General features: G+C 54.3%; 1 protein-coding gene across 1 annotated transcript in view; it reads left to right on the top strand.

Annotated features, from left to right (window-relative positions):
• KSR2 (kinase suppressor of ras 2) overlaps window positions 1–23,344 on the top strand; it is a 402,980-nt gene that overhangs the window by 339,765 nt on the left and 39,871 nt on the right. The gene's annotated exons all lie outside the window — the stretch shown is intronic.

Genomic DNA, 23,344 nt, shown 5'->3' with positions numbered 1-23,344 from the left:
GACCTCCTCATCCCAGGACTGGGGGCAGTGAGAACCCGAATTCCTTTGCTCTCCGTTGGTGGTGGGGGAAGAGGCCTCTGGCCTATTTGGGGGGCTCTGGCATTTGGCCTCCCTGTTGTATTAGAATTGGCCATACCAGTGACGTTCTTGGCCCAGGCTCAGTTAGGAGCCCTCCCGCCCCAGCTGAGGCAGCAAGATCCCCCCCACACAGGACTGGCATGTTGACCGGCGTGATAGCAGGAGGTGTGGACTCGGGAAGGAGCTATGCCTTGGATCAGGTCTCTGCTGACACAGAACCTCCCTGTACCCCACGTGTGGTCTGCGACAGGTGCTCGCGGGTCACGGGAGCTGCTCAGGGGTCCACCTCACGGCAGCCCCCCCCACGCACGGCGGAACTGCACGTTGCCTGAGGGTTGTGGGCACTGTTCCAACCCGAAGAGTATTCTGCTTGGGGCCGTGGGTGCTGCCTCCCCTTCACGGGGATGGAGCAGAGGAGAGTGAGGTGGCTTGGGGCTATCTTTTCCTGCATCGTCTTTTTGCCCATGGAGCTGACCAGACAGTTACCCCAACTTTCTCTCTGTTCAGATCCTCCCCATGTGTGACTACTCATGCTTCTCTGATACTGCCCCCAAGTCTATATAGAGACTGAGCAGTGATTCAGGGACAGAATGCTCACCTTCCACAGGTGTGTTTGTGTGAGTAGACTAGAGAAACAAATCCAGGGAGACTCATGTGTGTAAGAAAGAGCTTTATAGACAAGAGCAATTGAATATTGAGAAAACATCCCAGCCCAGGCCAGATCAGGTCTGTAAGTCTGGTATTAGCCCATATGTCTGACACCAATCTATAAAGTCCTCCTCAGACTCATACAACACAGCAATGATGCCGGATGCACGAAGGTCATAGGCCAGTGGGTGGAAAGTCTTGTGTGTCCAGTGGCGGTGGACGCATCTCAGCGGGGGCAGGGGTCTCCATGTGGCTCCTTCAGCTCCAGGGCTGCAGCATAGCGCCTTGTGTCTTGTCAGACCTTTTCCCAAGCGGACACTGATGGGGACTGTCCAGATGCAGTCAACCGTCACCCTTGACAGCAAGTGAGTGGCCGTTGTAGAGATGGGCCGCCCAGCCTGGAGGCAGCTGCACCCATTGTGCACAAAGCTGTGAGCCCCCAGTGCCCCCCCTCCCTTACACACACCATCCCTGCCTACAGATTTCACAGACAGCACTGCCCTTTCCTGGCACCGCGATAAAGACTGTGCAGCTTTGGGACGTGTAATTGGTCTCTGAAGTGTTTTGGTGTTTTGTGTGAAGCCTGCAGGATGCCAGATGAACCCCCAAAGAAGTGGCATGAATCCCCTATATTTGTGTCGTTATATATTTATCTTCGGGAGGGGCCCAATGCAGCCCCCTCTCCTGGGCAGCAGCGTCCACTTGTTGGCCAGCCAGGTTTCTCCACTGAAAGCAAACATTTGAGTAATCTGATTAATCGCGTCCGTGTTCACGATCAGCTGGCAAGGGTCAATGGTTGGATGGATGCCAAACAAGGGGAGCCGTTTGGGGACCCTGGATGATTTTATCAGGCACATCAGACCCGGTCATCCCCTGGCAGATTCTTTATCAATTCACTATCAGGCGTCCTATCCAATCACTTAGTAATTATCATTGAAGTTGACGAGTATTTCTAAGATTAGCTTCCTTGTAATGCAATATGTATGGCTCTCAGTAATGAGTAATAACCCGCTAGCTCCCCGATTGCTCTCCTCCCAAATGCAATCAGCAGCAGGATTGCTTCCCCGCTTCACGATTGGGCTGTTATGTGATTATCACAAAGCTATCGATGGCCTGCACGGCCGCTCACTAAAACAGCCCCCAAATAGAAGCTGGAAACCCATAAAAGAGCACTTCACAGGGAGCTGCCCTCTCCCTCCTGCCTCCTTGCTGGGTGGGGTTTCCTGGGCCTTGGCGCTTCCGTCTGTGAAATGACCAGGTGGAAGCAGGCGTCTGCCCAGACGACTTCCAGACCAGAGGAGGCTCTGGGGTTCTCCTAGAGTGGGTGGTGCTTGAGAAGGGGCTTTGGAGCAGTGCTTTCTAACGTCTGGTCAGTCCGGGCCGCCTGGGGCCAGGCCACCTGGGAGGGAAGCTGGTTACAATTAAGAGTCTCAAGTGCAGGCTGTCGGGGTCCCCTGTGGCCACTGTAGCGAATTAGAAGCAGGCAGTGACCTGAAGGAGCCCACCTGCACGCTCCTCGAGCCCTGAGGTCAGAAGGCTGGCACGGGTCCTGGCGACTCTAGCTGCCCACCTGTGCCCTTGCCTTGAGCTCAGTCTAGAGTTGCCCTGCTTGCCTTTGGGGCCTCGCGCTCCCGTGCTGCCCGGCTGAGGCCAGCAGCATGGCGTCTTGCTTCCGAGGTCACGTGGCCGCCAGCATCTGCAAGTAGAGTTCCTTCTCCCTGCCTCTGGACAAGGACCCTTGTTACAGAAGGAGCCCTTGGGTCAACCTGGTTACACATTGGGCTGCTAACTTCAAGGTCAACAGTTGGAGACCACCAGCCACTCTGTGGGAGAAAGACGAGGCTTCTACGTCAGTGAAGAATTACCCAGTCCCAGAAACTCACAGGGGCAGCTCTCCCCGGCCCTATAAAGTTGCTCTGATGTAGAACCGGCCCAATGGTAGTCAGTGTGGTCTGGTGGTTACGGCAGGCCCAACCAGAGAAGCCAGTGCAAACATTTAACATGCTCGGCTGCTCACCCAAAGGTGGGAGGGTCGAGCCCACCCAGAGGTGCCTCAGAAGAAAGGCCTGGTGATCTACTTCCTAAAATCCAGCTGTTGGAAAACCCAGGGAGAACAGTTCTACACTGACACATGTGGTCAGCTGGACCCTATGGCAAATGGCCAGCAGGAGCGTGTTGAGGGAGGAACTGGGCAACCATCAGAATACTGGGGGCAGCTTCCAAGAGCTCATAGGGAAATAGAATTGAAAGAGAACAGAACCTTTCCACTAGCCTCTTGAAGCCCCCCCTATAAGGGTGCTTGTAGCCCACCCCCAGGCATGTAGCTCCACAGCCACAGAAGCAACAACAGCTCAGTGAAAGTGTCACCTTCCCTGCTCTTGCTCAGGGAGCTGACGACCTTGGCTGGTGTCCAGCGACTTCCCCACCCAACCTGCTGCCTTTGGCCAGACCAGGACACCCTGGCTGTTTAGACAGTGGGCAGGGACCGAGCTTGAGGAAAAGTCTCCGTTACTGCCAAGGCAGGACGTCGGGGTAGTGGGACCAAGCAGGGGAGGTCCAGGGAGTGAGAAGCTGCGTCTTCTTGCCCAGGGGCTTGATCCTAGAGGTCGCAATGCCCTTGTTAGCGTTGGCCCCGGGCCCTCCCTAGAGGGAGATGGAAAACTGGGGGTCAGCGCATGATGGGTCTGTGACACGGTTCCTCCCAGCCAAGACAAAGAGGGCGGGGCTGCCAGGAACATGCCCTGGATGAGGGACAGCATGGCACGGAGCCTCAAAGAGGAACCAGAAAGGCAGCCGCTGGGTCCGTCGGCCTTGAGCCCTGCAGTGAGCGTCCCTGGTGATCATGGTGCCCATTTTGCTGATGGGAGCACTGAGGGTAGAGAAGCAAAAGGAGCCCTAGCCCAGTGTCACAGACAAGCCACTGACACAACCCGCCCTTGAGCTCGGGTGGCTAGTATGCCCCTTTGGTGACGTGGGCCTCCTTTTGTTCAGTCCAAGGTTATTGAGTTCTGCCTGGGAGCATTCACTACCCAGGGTTCTCCTCAACCTGGGGGCATAGCAGATGTCCTGCTCCAGTGGAAGGAGTGATTATTGCAGCTTAAGTGTGGTGAAAGGAGCACCTAGGGACACATTTTACTCTATTTTGCTTATTTTGTCAGTTCTGCTTTTACTTATCAGTGCATCCGTTCCAGCCTTAGAGTTGTGCGGCCACGCTTCACCCTCTTTTTCTGAATTGTCCCTCCCTCGTTTTTATTTTTATTTGAATAAATTACTTTATTAGGGGCTCTTACAGGCTCTTATGCCAAGCCATACATCAATTGGATCAAGCACCTTTGTACATAGGTTGCCATCATCATTTCCCAAACATTTTTTTTTCTATCTACTTGAGCCCTGAGTATCAGCTCCTCTTTTTTCCCCTCTCCCCTCCCACCCACGTGAACCCTTGATAAGTGGTAAATCATTATTATTTTCATATATCGTCTGCTGCCTCCCTTCACCCTCCCTCGTGATATATAAATTCTCTGCCCCCCGAGGTTCCAATCTCTTCTTTCTGGTTGCTATGGTTGATTTGATCCTATAGAGATAACTTGTACAAGAGCAGAAAGCTCTGAGCAGACCTTTTTGACTAGTTCAGCTAAACCATTGCTTGGTTTTATGAAGGCTTCCGAGAGAGATTTTTGGCCGAGGCTTAAAAGATATTCTTAGGGGGTTCGTCGGGCCTTTGAGGTTCCAGAAAGTCTGGGGTCTGCGAGAATTTTAACTTCTGCCTTTTCCCCATTTTTGTGGTGGTGGTTGTTGAGGCTTCTTCTATGGGACCTTGGATTAAAATATTCCGTAACTGCAGCGGGGCACCATCTAGCTGTGCAGGTCTCATGGCAAAGGAGGCGGTCAGCCACACCTTCCACGTAGGAGGGCTACTGAGAAAGAGGGCTTCCAGGGAGGGGCCTTTGGGGAGCTAACCTTGGAGAAGGAGGAGATGCCAGTGCCGAGAGGCAGAGGGATCAGCAGGTGTAAAGACCCAGCGGTGGGGCGGAGTGAGATGTGTGTGAGGACCAGTGTGAAAGGGCTGAAGTCGGCAAGGGGTCAAGGAGGCCAGACCATGCATGGCTTGAAGGCCAAGGATGAGGGCCGGGCTTTGTCCTGAATGCAGTGGGAAGGAAGCCCCTGAAAGGTTTGCAAATGAAGCTGCTCACACCACTCTGGAAGTTTCCAGCTGTGCCAGCTGCATCCTCCTCCTGCACTCAGCTTCGATTCTTTGTGCCTGAACTCATCTGGTGGGGATCAGCCACGACACACACACACACACACCTGCACCCCCAAAGCCAGAGTGAAGGACCCTGGGACTCCAGCTGCCACTTGGGCATTCTGGACAGAGGGTGGCAGGCTCCCAGGAAAGATGGCGACGAAGGGTTTCTCTGTAGAAGGAATGCAGGGAACTTCACTGGGATTCACTCCCAGGGATTCGAAGTAGGGACAGCCAGGTGAGCATCTCATTGTGAGGGACCAGGTGGATCGAGGATACCGGGGAGGACAGGGGGTTTCCCATGGGAAATTTTTGGTTTTTAGTTTCTCACTTGGCACCTGTTACCAATCCTCTCACAGGGTGCCCAGAGAACCCCCAGCATCTCAGCCATGCATCTGCCTGCCTGTATGTCCAGATCTCCTAGCCTAGAAGTCTCCACACCCCTTGTTTTAAAGCCAGCCAACATCAGAGAGATTACCTGCCTCCTGCATCAAGCCCCCATACTGGAGAGCATCCCCAAGCTGCTGTATCTGGCAGACAGGCAGGCTGGCGGCAGAGAGGCAGTGGACAAGCAGACAATGAGACTACCTTGTGCCATGGTGGTATTCTTGATGCCCCAAGGAGATCTTGACTCGCTTTCTTCCATCACTCCATATCCGTGGGTTTGCTGATCCAACCCCCACCCTTCAGCCAGTCAAATTGTCCTAAATATAACTTACGAGGGTTGGGGGGCCCTGAGCACACGAAGATTCTGTCCCCCCTCGGCGTTCGGAGTCGGCTTCCTTTTATGTTCAAAAAGCTGAATCGCCTCCCATTATGCGGCACAGCTGACGAGGGTTTTGTGTCCGCCGCTGCCTTTAATTGTGCTGGAACGTAAAGCGACGGAGACTTTTATGAAGGACGGGCTATAAATGGCCTGCCGCCTTGTCGTGATTCACACCATCTCATGGACACGGCACAGGCCCGTCGGCAGAAGATCCTGTGGCCAGCGGAGGACACGGGGCCCAAGCCCTCCTGGGTCCGAAGCCTCCCAGTTCCAGAGCAGCACGTGCTATCCCTGCCACCCCTCCAAACGTGACTCTGACCAGTGATGGTGGGGATGCTGGGTTTGCCACGGAGCAGGCATGGCGGCAAAAGGAGGAGACTGAACTCTACCTGTGGCACCTGCAGGCTGAGCACCCCATCGGCAGTGTGCTGTACCGCCCTCCGGGCCTGCTTCTGAAGAAGGACACTCACACTGTCCTGTGCTCTCGCAGGACCACAGGCGCTGCTGTAACACAGTAGCCTTAGGACAGAAGTGGCTTGACACCGCCGAAGTTTACGTCCTGCGCCTGTGACAGTCCAGGTGGGGGTGTTCCTGACCGGCAGGTGGCATTCCTCTGGGCCTGAGAGATTCGGGCCCTGTCCATCTTTCGGCTCCGCTGTCTCCTAGGGCTTGGAATCCTCTCCTTTGTGCCGGGAGAGAGGATAGATCCTGGAAGGGAGCTTCCTGTGAGCACGCGCCCCCCCCACACCCCACCCTGTTCACCTACCCTCAGCCTCGCCCACCTGAAGGGAGCTGGGAGGAGCTGTGTGCCAGTGGGGGGACCGAGTGGCTATAGATGGACAGCCGGCCACTCGGTGACGCACGGGCTTCCTCTGGTCATCGTCTCCTTCTGGTGAAGATGGACCCGCCCTGCCCGTTTTGTTTGACAGCTGGCTGTGCCCTCTCAGCAGTGCTGCTGTGGGGCATTGGGCCTTTGCATCCGGGTCACCTGCTGGTGTCTTCCCCCGCAGGCACCTCGTTTTCCTCATCCATAAAAGGGGGTGGTGGTTCACCCGGTTGCAAGCTAGTGATGAGAAGAATGTGAGATCTTAGATGCCGGGGTCCCCTGGGCTCCACACTGTCCACCTCCTAGTTGCCACCATCATGATGACGGCATTACAATCACAAACACAGTAGTGGCAGCAGCAGCAGCAACAATTGGGAGAAGCTGTGTATTTCCCCTTAGGTGCCAAAACCACACACGACAAATGGCAGGGGCGTGGCATTCGTGGTGATAGCTAGCCGGTGAGGGTGAGGAACTGTGGGCTGACTCCGTGGCTGCATTCCCCAACTGTTCTCCTGCCTCCTGCTTCGAGTACCTTGCTCAAGTTCTTCACCCCCTCTGAGTGCCACGGTCCGGGATGAGCTTCGATCTGTAAGGGAGGGGGCTGGATGTCCTGGTCTCAAGGCAAGATGAAAGGTTTTGGCTAGCACGTGCATGAGACATCGGTGTAGAAGTGATCCAAGAGAGGAAGGTCACCGAGAGCCACGCCCCCCCTCAAGAACAGGAGCCCTCCGCTCTGAGTCCCTGACATGAGCCCCTCCTGAGAGACTCGTTGAATGAATGAATAACGGTTTCCAAAAATACCTTCACCCACATTGTCACAGCCTGCACGCCTCTAGGCAAGTTTAGCAGCCAACAGTGAATGGTGCTATTTCCTTCGATGTATTGAGAAATGAGTGGGGCACGGGTAAAATATAGTATGAGCTGGTGGGGGGTGGGGGTGGAGCCGGATGGGGGGCGGTGGTCACAATAATGTAGACTGCAATAGGTCAGGGAAGGACTGAGCGCTGGGGGCATTTTCTCCAAGCACTCATCGATTGTCATCGTAGCCAAGGAGGGACCCTCTGGGTGGTGCTGGGGAGAGAAAGGACAGGTCCCGCCCCCTGGAGCACACAGGTGGTCATTGGTTGACAACCAAATAGCATGGAAAAGTCTGCCGTGGTACCCCATGGGACAGGGACCCACCAGGTGGTGGGCCTGATGGAGCAAGAAGGCTGTCATTCCTCAGAGGGAGACCAGTATGTGCAAAAACCCTGGTGGTGGGCGGAGCAGGGTCCTGTGGGACAGGACCCCTGGGCTGGAATCGAGAATGCACCAGGGGCCTGGCAGGAAGGAGGAACCTGGAGCTGACCCTGTGACCTTGGGATCTGGGCTAAGGATTTGCCTTCTGATATCAGGAAGGAGCCACCAGCAGAGTGGCACACCTGGCTTGAACCCGGAAAGAATGCCCGGAGAGCGTGGCACAGCTCCCTGATGTCGCTGCCCTCCCCGAGGGTGGTGTGGACAGTCAGCGCCGATCCCAGCCGGGCACTCGCAGGAGCACGTGCAGGTTCGAGAGCGCTAGGTTCTAGAAGATGCTTGGCTCGGGTCCCTAAGGGGATAGCAACAGGCCTTTGGAAAGGAAGGCATTGTCAGGAGTGTTCACTATCTACCTAGGTTAAAAATAGCCAGCTGCACCCTTGTGTGTGGGAGGGAAATGCAGGAGGGCCGGGAGCCCGAGGGAGGGTCGTCTCAGCATGGCTGGCCACGCAGTCAGTGGCCAGAACAAAAGCTGAGGAGCCCGGGGGAGCTTCATGAGGGAGGCCAAGATCGCAGGTAAAAGCTCTTCTCTCTTGGGAGTCTGGCCACCTGGTGCCAACCCTGGCTGTCTGGTTTCTGAGTCCGTGTCACAGATGGACACCCCCGCCACCCCTTCCCTGAAGGAGCCATCTCCAGCCCCCCACTCTTTGTAGACACGGAGACTGAGAAGCGAAGCAGCAGACCCAGGGTTATGGAGACAGGGAGAGATCTGAACGCAGCCGAAGTTCACTTTCAAATGGTCCTCTTGTCCCCCCTCCCTCCTCAGCCGTGCCCACGTCCAGCCCTCGTTGCTCAGGCTGTCGTCTCAGTGGGAGCAGATTTCCACGTCTGGTCTCCCTCCAAAGGGCTGGTGGGTTTGGAACCACCGACTCTCTGGTTAGCAGCCGAGCTCTTAACCCTTGACCGCCAGGGCTCTTTGTGGCTACCTCCTCTCACTCACTGCTGTCTGGTCGATTCCAACTCAGAATAATGGTTCCTGTGGGTTTCCGAGTCTGTACCTCTGGACAGGAGGAGAGATTCGCCTTTATTTGCTCCAGGGAGCAGCCGGTGGTTTTGAACTCCCGGCCTTGCTCGTAACAGCCCCCCTCATCATGCACAACTTCGCCTGGGCCCACACTGATGGCTCAGGAGCCTCAGCGACTGGGTGCCCTCCCACAGGGAAGGCAAGGACTGATTTGAAGTAGGAAGGTTTGCTACCAAACCACAAAACCTTCCCTGGCCTGCCACTTGTTGAATTGGCAGCTGGTGCAAATTGAAACCCTGTCGTGGCCTGATGTGTAAATAGGTCTTTGAAATGGTTCTTCATTCCAGCAGCCAGCTCCAGGGTGTTGCGAGCAGCTGGGAGTGGGAAGTGTAAGATCAGCGATTCCACGGGGTGAAGGTTGGGGGACAGCCGGGCCCTGGGCTCCTGGACTCCCAACCGGGCCACAGCAGCCTGGTCACTGCTCAAGTTTTTGCTGTCTGCCTTGTCCCCTACCTGATTGTGTTTACAAGAATGAAGCCCATCAATCAGATAATAAATAGGTATTGACTCTCTTGTCATGGAGTTTATCAGGATGGATTGACCACTGAGAACCCTGCTTTCCTCAATCAATGAGGAGCCCTGGAGATAGATAAATCTTGATAATGACTGGCAAGGAGAAAATCGATGGGGATATTAATATATGCATTGGGAGCATCTATCTTCAGATGGGAAATAAGGGTTTGTTTTGGCGGAGGGGAGCAAAGAGAGGGAGAGGGGGCCAGAGAGCTCGAGACACAGGGACACATACTGCCAGCATCCCCAGAATCTAGCACTGGCACACAGCAGATGCTCCCTGATTTTGGTGGAATTGCAGAAAAACAAGAAGAGGTTTGACTCTAAAGAGAAACTGCTGTTGTGTTTGCTTTGTCCGTCCTGGGGCTCTCCAGTGCCCCCAGACCACCCCCGGTGCTGATGGACAGCCTTGCCGTTCGTGTCTGCTCACCTCAGATGACTGGGAAAAGGGGAGGGTAGTGGAGTGGGCCTGAGGGTCAAGGACATGGGTCCCCAGCTGCTTAAGTGACGGGGACACTGGTTGAGAAAGCAATGGCTCCACTCTGTCAGGTTTAGGGAACAAGAATGGAGGGGTGAGGAGTCGAACGGTGACCTCCCCAACCGTGAACCGCTGGAACCTGTGACCGTGGCCTGATGTGGACGCGGGTCTTTGAAAGGGTCCCTCGTTTCAGGATCTTGAGACTCAACCCTCCTGGAGTTTGCGGTCAGGTGCTGCGGAGTCCACGCGCAGCAGGACTCACCGACCAGTCGTGCACCAGCCGCACAATCATGGCCTTGACTGGGCCTTAGAGGACAGCATTGATCTGCCTCGCATGGTGTCTGAGACTGTAACTTCCATGGGAGCTGTCACTTCTAGCTCCCACGAACCACCAGCCCTTTGGTTAGCAGCCAAGTGCTTAACCTTGGTGCCACCAGGGCTCCTTCCTGGGGGGATGGGAGGGGCCCATGAAATGGCAAAGGTGGAAGGCTTTCCCTAGAGTCCCTGCAACAGGATGCACAGGGTGTCACGGCTATACAGGCATAGTGCTAGCTGACTGACCAGCATCGACTGGTACTTCCACAGCGCTCCAACGTTTTCCACCCGCCCGGTGAGGTTGGGGTTGTGGTCCTCATGGGGTCAGCATTTGGACTCGGCGACTGTCAAAGCAGACATACGTGAGGACTATCCTGCTCGATTGGCAGCTGGCAGGGACCCCCGTTTAAAGTTGGGAATGCCACCGAGGGCACTCCCCAATATCTCCCCTCATGCTTGGTGGGCCCTCCAGCCCTTCGGTGGCCTGCAGGGCAGGGACCAGCCCCGTGCTGTGACCCATGGGGAGCCAGCCCCCCTCCCCAGCCCACCCCTGACAGCAGCGGGGAAGTATGTGGCTATCCAGTGGCACTTGCCTGCCATCAAAAGGCTTGTCTCCGAGTCCTCTTCAAAAGAGGATTCGTTTTCTGCTAGGTGTTCAAAGGCCCAGAGGAACGCCAGGCAGGGAGCAGATCATGTGTCTTTAAAGGCAAAGAAGGGTCACAACCATCTTCAGAGTTTCACCAGCCCAGGCCGGTCCCGCCACGCCACTTCTGAGCACAGCCACCGCGGATCAAGGCTTCGCGGTGGGCTTGTTCAGGAGTGTGTGTAGACCCCTGGGGACTGTGCACAGCATCTCTGTCCCCCGGGCCTGAGCTCTCTTGGAGCAGCAAGGGCTGCGTGTGACAGACTCTCAGAGCGTGGTCGCTTCACCACAGCCCGGGGGGCTGTCATTCTACCTTGTCTATAAACTGCTGCTTCCCAGGCCCTACTGGCGGCAGCCCTCGTCTGCCTGCTCTGCACGGCCCCCTCCTCTGCTCCACCCCTGAGGCTGGTGCGACAGACCTCTCTCTCTCTCTCACACACACACACACACACACACACACCAGCTATGTAGTCTGAGTTGAGAAACAGCGTGTTGACATCCAGAGGGTTGGGCTTTTTCCCATCAGGCACAGGCTCCAGGGAGGAAATGGCAGAGAAGAGCAGGGAGATAAGAGTTCAAGTTTTCCCCAAGATAAGAGTTCAAGTTTTCCCCACTCTGACTCCCCGACCTTGGACACCCCTCTGGCTCTCCTAGTTCTCCCTTTCCTTGTTTGTGAAATGACTGTAAGTCTTACCTACTTCAACTTTCATGTGTCCCGAACACCGTCTGGGTTGCGTGGTGTCCCTTTGACCCTTGGGAGTCACCCAGTGACCACTCACACATCTATTCATCCTTCCATAGGTTCACCCATCCATCACTCACTCACCCTCTGCCTACCAACTACCTTCCATCCACTACTCATTCATTCGCTCACCCACTCACCTACCCACCCATCCGTCTGCCCATCTGATATCCACTTGCTCCACCATCCATCCACCTACCTATCTAGCTGTCCATCTTCCTAGCCAGCCAGCCAAAATCCACCACTCAACTACCTATTCATCCAACATCCAACACTACTCAATTATCCATCCATCCACACATCCAGTACCCACCCACTCAGCTGCCCAGCCGTCCATCCCCCAGTCTTTCCACCTGGCCATTTTTGCATCCATCCGCCATTGATCTAGTCACCCGGCCACTCAGAAGATCGTTCCGAGAGCCTGCTCACCAGCAGGCCCTGGCAGGTGCTAAGAATGCTAAGAATGTGGAGGTTCTTGCAAGGTAGTGAATGCACAGTGACAGCCAACTCCATAAGTCCAAGCCAGGTGGCAGGTCAGAGGGCGGGGGACAGTGGCCAGAATGCCCCTGGTATCACTGGATTCAGGCCAACCACAGATCAGTGTAGGGAAGCAGCTCTAGATGGAAGTGAGCCTCTATGGAACACTGCCGTGTCTGAAAAGACGACCGACCGCCTACATGAATAATAATCAAGAGGCAAGACTCAAAGATTCAGAGTGTGGTCCCGATTGCCCTGGTATACGGTGCTGAGCAGAGTCTGAACACCCCGGAAGGCTAAGAGGTGGGTAGGAATTAGAGGAGGAGAAGGTGGGCAGATGGTGGTCCCAGGTGGTGAAGGTGGGAGGGAGAACGTAGTAGACCCTGGGGTGGCGCCACGTGATTTCTGAGGGTGCGAGTGGCCTGGAAGCTGCAGCCCAAATGGCAGGACTCTTTGCTGCTTACTCTACACCCCATTAGCCCCCAGCTCGTAATAATTTATCAGCAGCAGGCTGGAGTTAACATAGTCATCAGTTACAGAGAAAGTGTTTGCTAAGCAAACCAGTAGTTCCAATAAGATTGTGGCCGGGGTGGGGGTGGGGGGTATTAGTTTTGCCGCACTCAAGAACACCAACCCGAGTCAGAGCCGCAGCACGTTCAGCATCTGCAGGCAAATGGGGCTGCCGGTGATAGATGCACCCCAGCTGGTCTTTCAGCCCCTGCTGTCCAGCTTCAGAAATTCACCGAAACGTGTTTTCCCTCTAAAGGCCATGGCCAGCCTCTCTCTTAGTCTAAAGTTGGCAATCAGCTCAGTTCGTTACCATAGTCAACTCCAATTAGAGTATCCTTTGGGGTCAAGTGTCACAACCAGGTCCCTTGAACTCCTCGTCTCGGGTAAGATGATCAGCCCTGCCTTTCTCCGCAGGTCTTTATCAAGGGTCTCTGGTCTTCCGGTTTGGGGAAGGACACTTGGGCTTGGGATGGAAAGACCTGGTTCCCCTCTTGGTGTTAGTGGTCTTGCGGTCTGCGATCCTAGCTTCCTGGGGTCTGCAGACTGGCACTCGGACTCCCCTGCCCCCAGGGCTGCTCCCAGGTTTCATTGAAATGAAGGAGGAGAACGCATTGTGGAACCAAAGCCCTACAAACAGGCGAAGGGGCTGAGAAGTGTTCTTGAATGGATGTCAGTGGAGCCGAGAGAAACTTGGCCTTCGTGGGGGTCACAGGAATGGTTTTGGTCTTCCCGGTGCTTCTCCAGCTTGGCTGGGTGTTAGCATCCTCTGGGGGAGCTTTATATTGATAAGCAATGCCTGGAATCCACCCCCGAAGGCTCCTGATGGCAGTGATCTGCCATGAGCCCTGGGTCCTTGTTTTGAAAGACCTCCAGATGGTACCTGACGTGATCCCCTGAACGTTCACATAAGAGCCGTGCCAGCGCCCATCCCGGACTCGGAGCACAGTGGCAGGGACTCTGGAACCCTAGACTTTGGTGCAGCCTTGCTGGGTGACTCCCCAGGAACCACCTTCGGGCACTCTCTAAAACGGAGGTAACTTCCCCCCCCCCCAACACCCGCCGCACGTAGGAGAGTAAGCATGATCACTGCACAGGCAAAGTCTGTTCTCTTTGTGCCTAAACACATCGCTGGGGCTCAGTCGTCGGTGGCCGACCGCACTGTTGCTACCAGTCGTCACTCGGCTCAGCTGCGTGGGTTGGTCCACAAGTGGCTGTGGAGCTTCCTGGGGACAGCAGTTTGCAAACAGCAGAAATAATTCTTTCTAGAATCCATAATGGGCGTGCTACCAGGAAGGGTGGTGGTGATGCTTCAGGGGCCATGGAGTCAGCTTTGATTCACGGCAGCCCGGTTATATCAGAACAACACGGGGCTCAGGCCTTGCCCGTTGCTCTGATCAGTGGTAGCTTTGCGCCCATGGTGTGTCACTCCGTCTGCTGGGGTCTCTCTCCATTTTGCCGGCCCTCGACTTTACCCAGTGTGATGTCCTTTCCTCCTGATGGTTTTTTTTTTTCTTCCTGATGACGTGTTGAAAGTGAGCATGCCCAGGCTTGAAAGGAACATTCGGTATGTGTTTCTCCTAAGCCTCATGTGCTATCTGAGCAGCCCACAGCACGCCCCAGAGTCTTCGCCATCCCCCTCCTCCTTCTCAGCCCGTCTTCCTCGCCAACTCCTCCTCCTCCTGGCTCCTTTCTCTGAAACGTCCACATGTCTAGGGGGCAGCGGAAAAGATCGGGCCCACCCTAGGCCTTAACATGACACCTTTGCCTTTTAAAACTTTTCAGAGATCTCTTGCAGCCTATTTGCTCCGTGCCATCTCTTGCCCAAATCAACGTGTTGGCTGCTTCCACGGATGTTGATGTTTGCTCCCAGTAGAGCGCCATCACTGGCCACCCATGCCAATGCAATGGATAACAACAGGAAGAATCGCTACAACTCCTCAGTGACTACCGTGTGCCAGAGCCATCGCTCCGTCGTGTACTTGAGTGTGCTCGGGTGATCTTGAGTGGGTATGACTGTTACCCCCACTTGACAGATGAAGGACTGGCCAAGACATCCAGGGTAGAGGTGGTAAGACGGGGCTGGGAGCCTAGCAGTCATACTTCAGAGCGTGTGCCCTTTGAGGTGGGGAGGAGGTGATTATTGGCTCTTGTAGCCCCATCGTAGGGAGCCCTAGTGGTGCAATGGTTAAGCACTTGGCTGCTAACCCAAAGGTTGGCAGTTCGACTCCACCTAGAGTTACAGCCTCAGACACTCTTCGGAGCAGTTCTATCCTGTCCTATAGGGTCACGCTGGGTCAGAATCGACAGGCCGGCAGTGGGTGTACCTGTTATTCTCCTCGTCGTTATGAGCAGGCATTACATTCAGACGCTTTATGAGCTAGTCAACTGTATCATCCGATTGCACTTTCAGGACCATAAGACAGGTGCGTCAAGCCCAACTTATGGATGAGAGAAACTGAGGCTCAAAGGGGCCAAGTAGGGCGCAGTGGGAAAGGCAAGGTTCAGAGCTGGCCGCTTCTGGCTCCTCACATTCCGCAGATAGGGAAACAGGCTCGGAGGGGTTAAATGACCTGCCTAAGGCTGCTCGGCCAGGAAGTGCCTGAGCCTGTGTGCTTTTCTGAGATCCTCAGACCCTACCCTGGACCTTTCTTGGCGTCCAGCCTTGCAGGAGAAAAACCAAGGCTGGCCTCTCTGTCTCCTGGCTCCCATCCCAGGCGTATGGTCTTTCGTAGCCACACTGGGAGACAAGAGTCAGGCTTGTAGATGGCGCAGGCCTGTCTGACACCAAGGAGAAGCTATTTCTGAGCCTCTTGGGGGTACAGACCTCCAGCGCATGCGGCAAGTGTGGATGAAAATCACACCCTCAAACTGACAACCCAGGAAAGAGAGATCAATGTTTGCTAAGTTGGAGAAGAGGTGAAATTGACTAGGGAGAACAATGTCATTTTCGGGCTGCCAGAAAGAATGTTAGCATAGAATATGGAGAGCCAATGAAATCCATATTTTAATTCCCCCAGCTGCCGGGCAGAAATAATTTATGAAATTGCACCTGAGAGGCTTGGCATTTATGTCTTAATTTTGATCAAGATGGGGGTTTTGTTGGCCCACTACCGTGCGGATTGACTTTGAAGGTTCCTTCCCAGTCCTAGGCATTCAAAACTTGCATTTTCCCCTCAGACATTGCAGATGTGGCTCTGCTCATTAGCCACGCATCCATTCACTGCTCAGTTCATTCAGCCACCCGTCCAGTGTGGCCAGCGCAATCGCGCTGTGTCAGGCCTGTCCTCCAACGCCTCACAGCCACACGGGAGGGAGAGAGCGATGGTTGTGCCACGGACCGAGTTGGGGATGGAGTTCAGAGAGAGGGCCTCTGAGAGGTGACACAGGCTCTTTCCTGAGGCACGATGCCTCTAGAACCGTGATTCTCAACCTTCCTAATGCCACGACCCTCGCATACAGTTCCTCGTGTGGTGGTGACCCCTCCAACCACAAAATCATTTTTGTTGCGACATCATCACTGTCATTTTGCTACTGTTATGAATTGAGCGACCCTGGGGAAAGGGTCGTTCGCCCCCCAAAGGGGTGAAGACCCATAGGTTGAGAACCGCTGCCCTAGAAGAAAGAGAAAATGCAGAGAAAGTGTTCTTGGTGGAGGGAAGGCGGTAGGAGAAAGGAGATGCCCCATCGAGAAAAGTGAAGAGGCTCTGGGGAGTGCACGGTAGAGCTCTGAATAGCAGGTCTCTCAGCCTTCCCGATGAGTGACCGTAATAAGCTGTCCTTGTTGGGACGCGCCACGGAGTGGGCTTTGACGCGTAACAACCCTAGGGCAACAAGACTGAAACGTTATCTGGCCCTGCACCCTCTTCATGGTCGTGGGGATGCTTGAGCCACTGTGTCAGCCCATCTTGCTGTGGGTCTTCCTCCCCCTCCCCCGCTTTCTCTCCATGATGTCCTTCTCCAGGGCCTGGGCTCTCCTGAGCACATGTCCAAACCGCGAGAGACGAAGTGTCGTCATCCTTGCCTCTAAGGCGCATTCGGGCTACCCTTCTTCCAAGACAGATTGGTTTGTCCTTCTGGCATTCCACGGAACTTTCAACATCCCTCGTCAGCACCATCGTTCAAAGGCACCCATGCTTCTTCGCTCTTCCTTACCCAATGTCCAGCTCTCACACGTAGTCTGGGTACTTTAGAGAAACAAATCCACAGAAACTCACGTAGAAGAGAGAGTTCTATATACAGGTTAAGTGCGCACCAAGAAAACATCCCAAGCCAGTGCTGCCCAAGCTCACATGTCCAACATAAGTCCATTAACCCATATGTCCGACACCAATCCACAAAGCCCTCCTCCATCTCACAAAACACACGCGATGATGCCGGCTGCAGGAGGAAAGCCGAGTCAGTGAATGTGTCAGCATCTCAGCGCTGGCAGGGGTCTCCACACGGCTGCTCCAGCACCCAGGGCTGCATCGGGGTAGGTCCATGCGGCTTCTCCTCAGGGATGTCTTGCAGGAAGTGAGCCTTGCAAGCTGAAGCAGGCAACTGGCTAAGGCAGCTGCACCCTGGTCCGACCCTCACAAAGCAAGAGACCCGAGAACTAGAAAGGCAAGGCTCACCGAGCCATTTATCCCTCCGCCCTTCAATTAACCCCACATGTGCTTAACGTCCAGGTTGGCACAATAATCTAACTACCTCAGGAGGTGATTGGAAAGACCCTGGCTTGCGTCAGGCCCACCTTCGTTTTCAAAGTGACGTCCTTGCTTTTCAGCACTTCGGAGAGGTCTCATGCGCAGATGTGTCCAATGCACAGCATTGTTTGATTCCTCGATGGCTGTTTTCGTGACTGTGGTTCATAGAGCTAAGCAAAATAAAGTCTTTGACAATGTTGATCCCCCCCCCACCCTCCATTTCGCATGATGCTGTCGGTCTAGCTGTGAGAACATGGGCTTTCTTTACATCGAGCTGTCTTCCATTGTGAAGGCTGCAATCTTGGATTGTAGTAAGGATTGGTGACGATATAGCCCACCGCTGCTGTAACACAGCAGGCGGGTGTGAAGGCCAGAAACGTATTTTCTGAAAGTTCTGGAGGCTAAAATCCCAAACCAGACCTGGCGTCCATTCCATCTTTGTTGGTAGCCCTGGGCATTCCTTGGTTCCGTAACATTCCTTATTCTCACGCGGCCGTCTGTCTCCCTGTGTGCATGTCTGCTGCTTTCTTTGAAATTCAGAAGTGATAAGGTTCAGGACCCACCCAGCTCAGATAGGACCAAAGTAACAGAACAGAAACCTCAATTTCCAAACAGGGTCAGATTTACAGGGCTGGGGATTAGGACTTTGTCACACATGTGGGGACCACACAATTCGACTCACCACAGAGCCTGACTGTGTGCCCAGCGGTGTGCATCCTGAGATCAGCCTGCAGAGTTCCTCGAACTCTCCCCATGTTACAGAGAAGCCTCCAGAAAGTTTCTTTCCTTGCCAGGTTTCAGGGATACTCAGCCTCAGCAGGTGCCTGGGGTCGTCTGATGAAATAGAATGTTTGAGTTCTAGGCTTGGGAGCAGGGACAGAACCCATCACATTCTGGCCCGAATGATCGGGTGGAGCCCCAAGCCTCCATTTCTTTGTGTGTTGAAGTGGCTGGGCCTTGGCTCGTTAAGATTCCCCAGGTTTCCCCCTCAAAGGACTGTAGATAGAGGTGGGGGCACCCACAGGACTTACAGAGGCTGAGGAGTGCCCAGTGAGCAGGGCAGACATGGGGTGGGCACTCTCCCTGTGCTCCAGTGTTAGAAGCTTCAAGAGAAAGAAGAACCCCAGATGAACTTGGGTGCTGAGAGTTTTGCCCGTCTCTGAGAAATTGGCACAAACAGACATTCTGTCCCTGGATCTCCTAAATTGGGTTTTGCGAATGACAGGACTCGCCATTGAAACCGATTACCAAGGTGAGGCTTGGCGACTAATGGAAATCTTCGTAATAGGATTACGTGGTGTTTTCATCGCTCCCACGAAGCTGCCGCAGCGTCACATGACAACCTTCCGGGGCACGGAACCTGTGTTTGTAATCTCCCCAGACATTTATTTTCTGTTTTTAAATGATTGAGCAGTGAGGTCACATCCCCACCCCCCGGAGACTTGCTTTCTATCTGCGAGGAGCAGGAGAACGCTATTAACAAAAACACGAAATTGAATCTCACCCAGGATGGATTCCCATTCGCCCGCGGCTTCCAAGCCTGGGTGCTGCCCAGCTGCTCACAGACGGAGGTGTCCACGGGCATTCGGGAAGTGACCTGGGCACACATGGTACCAGCCAACTGGCCCAGGTTGCCCTGGAGATGCTTCCTATCGAACCCTGACCCCAGCCAATCCCCAAATCCACTGCCATTGAGTCAAGTCCAACTCAGCCGTCCTGGAGAACAGGGAGGAACTGCCCCTTGGGTTCTCTAAGACTGTCAGTCTGTAAAGAAGCAGAAAGCCTCCTTTTTGTCCTGAAGGGCGGCTAGGGGGTTCAAACTGCTGACCTTGTGCTTAGCAAACCAACGCATAACCTCCTACACCACCAGGGGCTCCATCGGCTCCAGCCAGAGTAGCTTATTTTTTTTTTTCTTTCTCATTCCATTCTCTCCTCCTGACTTTTGTGTCTGGCGGTCCACCAATCTCCCATAAACTCAACAGCCAATTCCAACTCATCGCGGCCTTGTAGCCCGGAGCCAAACTCACGGCCCCCTTTGAGTTCCCGGGACTGTCAAGTCTGTACAGGAGCAGAAAGCTCCGTCTGTCTTCCACCCAGGCACTGGCGGTGTCTAACTGCGGTTAGCAGCCTGGTTATTCCACCACAATCACCACTCTTCACAGGTGCTGTTTGTCTAACAGAGCCCTGGTACTAAAGTCGAGACAACACTGGACTGCTAACTATAAGGTTGGCAGTTCGAACTCACCAGCCACTTCAAGGGAGCGAGGCGGGGCAGCCTGCTCCCATCGAGATTTACAGTCTCAGAAATCCGCTCTGGCCTGTCAGCGTGCTATAAGTCAGAAGGAATTCTCTGGCTGTGGGCTTGGGTTGGGGGGTTTCTTTTATTTTTGCCACTTCTGAGAAGGTGAACAGGAAGCCTGGTGGCCTTGTGGGTTACGCATGTGGCTGCTCGCTGCAGGGTCATGAGGTCAGCTGTTTGAACCCGCCAGCTTCCAGAAAAAGATGAGGTTGTCTGCTGCCCTGAAGACTAACGATCTCCAAAACCGAAGGGGCAGCTCTGCTCTGCTCTGCGGGGTCACTGGGAGTCAGGGCAGTGGAGTGGGTGGGTTTGCTAACCCCAGGGACTAAGCTCCAGGCCTGTTGTTTTAGGCAAGAGGGCCACTGCTACTGCTTCCAGATAGCATGTTGGCCCCGACTCATAGCAACTGTGTGCTCCACGGAACAGCATGCTGCCCAGTCCTGCCCCAATCCCATGACGGGTTGTAGAGCAGACCATGTGAACCACAGGGCTTTCATTGGCTTCCCTCTGCTCAGTAGCTCACCAGGCCTTCCCCCCAAGTCCATCCTAATGTACAAGGTCTGCTCCTGGAACCTGCTCGGGACCAGAGCAACCTGCAAGCCTCCACTGACAGGTGGTGACTGCCCCTGAGGATCATGGCCTGGGAATTGAGCCCTGCCTTCCCCAGGGAAGGTGAAACTTCTAACACTGAGCCACCTCCCACCTCCGGCTGGAGTCAGGGTCCGCTCGAGGCGGCTCTTGCAACAGCAAATAGCGCGAAAGCTTCTTAGTTTCCATCTTGCTCATGCATGTGAGGTTCACGATAGGCTGGCAGTCTTCCAGAGCATTGTCCTCCATGCAGTTACTCGGGGATCCAGGCAGTTCCACTCTGGTGGCTCAGCCTTATCATCCCGAGCCTCCGGGATCACAGCAGCCCAGAACGGGCGGGACTGGGGCTTGCCAATGGGGTGTTCAAGACCTCAGGCAGGAAGTGGCAGGGGTCACTTTCCATTGGCCGAACTAATCCCAGAGCTGTGAGTAACGACGGGGAGACTGGGAAGCATCAGTTGTCCTAGTGTCTCCGAACCAAACTTGCTGCCATTGAACCTGACTCATAGTGACCCTGGAGAAGAGCAGCTCTTCCCCTGCTGTGTTTCTGAGACTGTAATTCTCTGAGGAAGTAGAAAGCCCCATCTTTCTTCCACAAAGAGGCTGGTGGATTCGAATAGCTGACCTCGCGTTGAGCACAGCAACACATGACCAGTGTGCCACAGGGGGCTCCTCCCCAGTCTCTAGGAGAGAGCAAAACAGAGCAGGGCTTGACTTCCATACCGGGGTCATCTATTTAGTCCTCCCAGGCCTTTGCAAAAGGTCCTCATGTGTCTGCCTGCATCCTCATGTTAAGTACTTTGCCCATAGTCTCATAGCTAGTGAGTCTCAGGACTGGGGCTGGAATCCAGCTCTAACTCCAGATTCCCAGCTCCAGACTGCCTGGTGCTGCTGCTTCTACACCCAAAGGGACTGGTGCTTGAGGTGAGTAGCAGTAGTTCATTTCCCTTCCAGGGTCACCCTGGTCATCTGGCTCATCCAGGCCTCCTAAAAGCCTCTAGCATCTCCTGCTTCTACCTCAAAAGCTTCAAGGGCTTTGTTAGTCTGGGTTGACTAGAGAAATAAGTTCATAGACACTCATATGTGTTTAAGAGAGAACTTTATATCAAAGAGCAATTGTACATTAAGAAAACATCCCGGCCTAGTCCAGATCCAGTGCATAAGTCTGATATTAGCCCATATGTCTGATACCAATCTATAAATTCCTCTTCAGACTCACAAAACACATGGAATGATGCCGAATGCAAGACAATCACAGGCCAGTGGGTGGAAAGTCTTGTGTATCCAGTGGTGGTGGAAGCATCTCAGCGCTGGCATGGGTCTCCACGTGGCTCCTCCAGCTCCAGGGCTCTAGCGTAGCACCATGTGTCTTGTCATCAGGAATATCAAACAGAGAGAGTGTATGTCCCACCTGCGGTGAGCTATTTATGTTCATAGCACCGCCAAATGAGGTCTTCAAGCAGCGACCTGATTGACAGGCTAAACTCCACCCCATCACTCTTAAGAGTCTCAAGTTGGCAACAGATTATGTAACTACCACAAGGGCCAGGAACACAAGTGGTCTCTGTTGTTAGGTCATCAGAGACATGGGTTATAAAAACAAAAGAAAATTCCTTCCCTGATCAAAACAAAGCTGTGAGTCATCCCCACCCCCATTTCACCCCCACCCCCACCCCCCGCCTCCCCAACATAACAGGAAGAAGTGAGGTAGCTTTCTGTGAAATGTTTTCCAATCGGAGCTCTTGGAGACCAGGGGAAATGCAGACCCCTGTACTTCCGGCAAGTGAGCGAGGCTCTGGCCAGTTCTGCAGTTGGCATGGTGGTGCTAGCAATGATCTCCCCTGCTCCAGGCACCCCACTTCCTAAAAGGCCTTCTTATCGACAGAGATGTGCACCTCAATGTGGAGAAGACACGTGCCCACTTCCGCTGCACAGACATAAACATGCACACAGACACATACCTACCTCCATGCAAGTGCACACACAAACCAGTGCCTACACATGCATGTACACCAGTGCGGTGTACAGAATGGACACAGGAATCCCCAGCACAGAGCCGTGTCACACCGTGACAACTGACCCCTGACCCGGCAAGAGGGCCCTGGTGGTGCTGTGTGTTAGGTGTTGGACTCTTTACCACAAGGTCAGCAGTTAAATCCACCAGCAGCTACGATGAGAACGCTGAGTATCCCTACGCCCATGACAACTTCAAAAAAGAAGACAAAAACCAACCTCACCGCTAGCGAGTTGATGCCAATTCATAGCCTCCCTCTAGGACAGGGTAGAACTGGCCCCGGTGGGGGTGGGGGTGCGGGGGATGGGGTGGGGGGGTCCGAGCTGGTAACTCTTTATGGGAGTAGAAAGCCTTGGTTTTCTCCCAGAGAGAGGTACAATTTTGTAAACCTGGAATAGGATCCCCATGAGTTGGAATGGGCCCGATGACAGTGGATTTGATTGTTTGTGGTGACCCCGTGTGTGGTGCCAGGTAGCCCAGGCTAAGCCTGTCGTCCATAGAGAAGGCATTCTAAAGGCATTTGGGACTAGCCTCCTGTGGGTGAACCCTTGTCCAGCTAATGGAGTGCCCGGGGCTGCCTTCCTGTGCCATGTGACAGCACAGTCCAGAGCGTTGGGTGGCAAGCTGGGGAGGGGAGAAGGCAGGAGAAGTAGATGCCTGTCAGTTGTATGTCACGGGTCTGATGTGTGTTTCCGTGTTTGCGTTGTGGCCATGACTGGGGCCTGCTGGGGTTGACCAGCGATCCCCATGGAATCCTGTCTCCTGACGCAGGTGGCCGGGAGCAGCTCCGGCTGTCTCCATGCTCTGTAGCACAGGCTTGCAGGCAGTTCTCAGGGCTGCATTGCCACTGGCCCCGGATCTGTTGCTAGCAGGCTTGTCCCTGCACCTAGAGCACGTGGCTGCCCTTCCCTGGATGCTGTTCGATGACCTCGCTGGAAGTGATATCTCCACACCTGGCACAGCACCTACAGAGTAGGGACTCTCTGACGTTGAGCTCAGCGGCACCTGCATGACCCAGTGATGCCTGGATGGTTCAGTGAATGAATGGTTCCATGAATGAATGATTGGTTAGAAGAATGAATGAATGGTTGCTTGAATGGATGATTGGTTAGAAGAATGAATGAATGGTTCCATGAATGAATGATTGGTTAGAAGAATGAATGAATGGTTGCTTGAATGGATGATTGGTTAGAAGAATG

Source organism: Echinops telfairi, unplaced genomic scaffold (assembly GCF_000313985.2).
Source record: "Echinops telfairi isolate 266 unplaced genomic scaffold, ASM31398v2 ScPeMD7_7412;HRSCAF=8450, whole genome shotgun sequence".
In the NCBI taxonomy this organism is placed as follows: domain Eukaryota; kingdom Metazoa; phylum Chordata; class Mammalia; order Afrosoricida; family Tenrecidae; genus Echinops; species Echinops telfairi.
This window is presented reverse-complemented; position numbering and strand designations above follow the sequence as displayed.